Source organism: Euprymna scolopes, chromosome 29, assembly GCF_053919585.1.
Source record: "Euprymna scolopes isolate OS-2025 chromosome 29, ASM5391958v1, whole genome shotgun sequence".
Lineage (NCBI taxonomy): Eukaryota > Metazoa > Mollusca > Cephalopoda > Sepiida > Sepiolidae > Euprymna > Euprymna scolopes.
Genome location: NC_136510.1, coordinates 13,037,348 through 13,039,847, shown reverse-complemented (window position 1 = coordinate 13,039,847; position 2,500 = coordinate 13,037,348).

The window sequence follows — 2,500 nt, the reverse complement described above, 5'->3', positions numbered from 1 at the left end:
TTTTGGTCTAAACATTTGAAATTTTACATAAAGTGTATTCAGACATAGGGTAAGCTTTTTAAGCGGTTTTAGCCAAAAATTTGACTGCCAAGGGGTCAAAGGTCAAAAGATTTAACCGTTGCGGTCTTTAGCAAACTATTCAGCCAATTTTGGGTCTAAACATTTGAAATTTGACATAAAGAGTACTCAGACATGCAGCAAGCTTTTTAATCAGTTTTTGGTCAAATTTTTGGCTGCCAAGAGGTCAAAGTGAAAGAGTTGACCTTTGCAGATTCTACCAAACTCCTCCGCCAATTTTGGGTTTAAGGACTTGAAATTTTGGATGTAGATTAGATGGACATGAGTCAAACTTTTAATATATATATACATATGCACTTAGAGTTATGAACAGTACATAGGGCCCAAGGAAAGCCTGGATGAACTGCTAGTATATATATATATATATATATATATATATATATATATATATATATATATATATATATATATATATGTATATATATATATATATATATATATAATGAGCAAACAGTTAATAAAATATGTTAAAAAACACTTTGAAATGAGTTAAAAACATATTTAATCTGAAAAGGAAACACTAGATAAGTGGATAGTCCTTAATCCGTGGAGTTTCAAAGAAATACTCTCCTTCTCATCAGAGGGTAAGAATTAGCAAAATGCGGGATCGGATTTTGCATGCAGAAGTATTTGATGAAACAACAAGTAAGTCAAAGATCTTACTTGAAAACAAAATAAGTTAAGCAGAGGAAATATGGTAAAGAAAAAGGTGATTACACATGAATGGATAGTCTGGCGGAAGATAAAAAATCCAGTGACTGTAAAATCCAAATGTAAAACTTCAAGAAAGTTAAAAGAATTTCCATTTGTACAAGTAAAATCCAAGGAAATCCCGTAATTGGAAGAAGATGGTCCATAATAATCCAAAGGCAGAAATCCATGGAATAATTCACAAAAATGTGTACAAGGAAAAAAAGAAAAGATTCCAATTATATTAATAAAAGAAAAATAAGATGCGCTTTTCACTCTACTTCCGAGACATAACTATAAATAAAAAAAAAGATCTGGGAAGAGAAAGGAGAGAGAGAAGAAAAAATAAAAAATAAAAAAATGATAAAGTTAAATATAAAATATAAAATAAAGGGAAACAAAAGTCAAAATGACCCAGACAGACAGGAAATGTTAAAGGCGCGAAAAAATATATAGGGCAAATAATATAGGTCAACTGAAATGTACAGGTCATCACTTAAAAAATGTCAGCAAGAGTTGTTAAACGACACTAAAAGGAAAATAAAAATAAATAAATAAATAAATATATAATAAATAAATAGAAAATAAAGAATAAATAAATAAATAAAAAAATAAAATATAATAAAAATAAAATATAAAATAAGAATAAAAATAAAGAAGATGGCCGGTATCTGCAATTTCAGGAAAAAAAAAAGAAAGAAAAAAAAGTAAGTAAATTCATATAGTAAAATTTAAGTAAATATACATACTAGATATGAAAGTGTGGGTAGATTGATATATTAGATAGATAAGAAAGTTTAAAGAATAAAACAGAAAATGCAGATAAAAATCGGCCATGCAAAGAAGAGATAAAGAATTAAAATAAAGGATTATTAAATTATAAAGTATTAAGAAGTATGCCGAAAAACGATAAAGTTAAAGAAAAGATATTTTATATCTATATAAAGGGTAAAAGTAATAACTATGTAATTTCAAAATTGCCATAATTAAATTTGGACTTATGTTTACAGAAAGAGATCAGTTCATTTTTAGAATTTATTATATTGTTACTTTGAGGGGAAGTAATTATAGTTATAGCTTCGATTGTGCAGAGGCGACTTGACTTAGAGCCTGGAGTATAAGACTTAACTTTTTTTTATCATAGTCCATTTGATTGAGAAGGGAGTATTGTTAGAGTTAAGTTTTTTAATTAAAGTGGTCAGAGAAGTTCCTTGGTTATTATTAGAATTATGGTTGTTAAAAGAAGAAATGTGGTTTGATATTCTTTTCTTAATTAATGTTGAAGTAGCGCCGATATATGTATGTACTTTATTAAAAGCTCGAGGTCTGGTATTAATATTAATTTGCTGATTTGTATTAGTTAAATAGTTTGAATTTTGTTCATAGTTTTCAACAAATGGTGGGACAATGTCTGTATGAGGACTATTTTGGAGGGGATAATGTTAGTGTTAGGATGGCTGTTAGGAGAAATATTATTATTCTCATAAATATTATTATTATTATTATTATTATTATTATTATTATTATCATTATTACTAGTTGTATGATTGTAGATGGAAGGGCTGCTCGAATGGTGTATTGGATTAGTAACTATATCAGATGGAGGATGGGAAGAAGAATAACTTGAAGACGAAATATTAGTGTCTGTTATGGGAGGATTGCATGGGAGCTCAGTAATAGTGCAAGAATATATAACATCTTTATGGATACAATCATTATTGAGTGGGCAAAG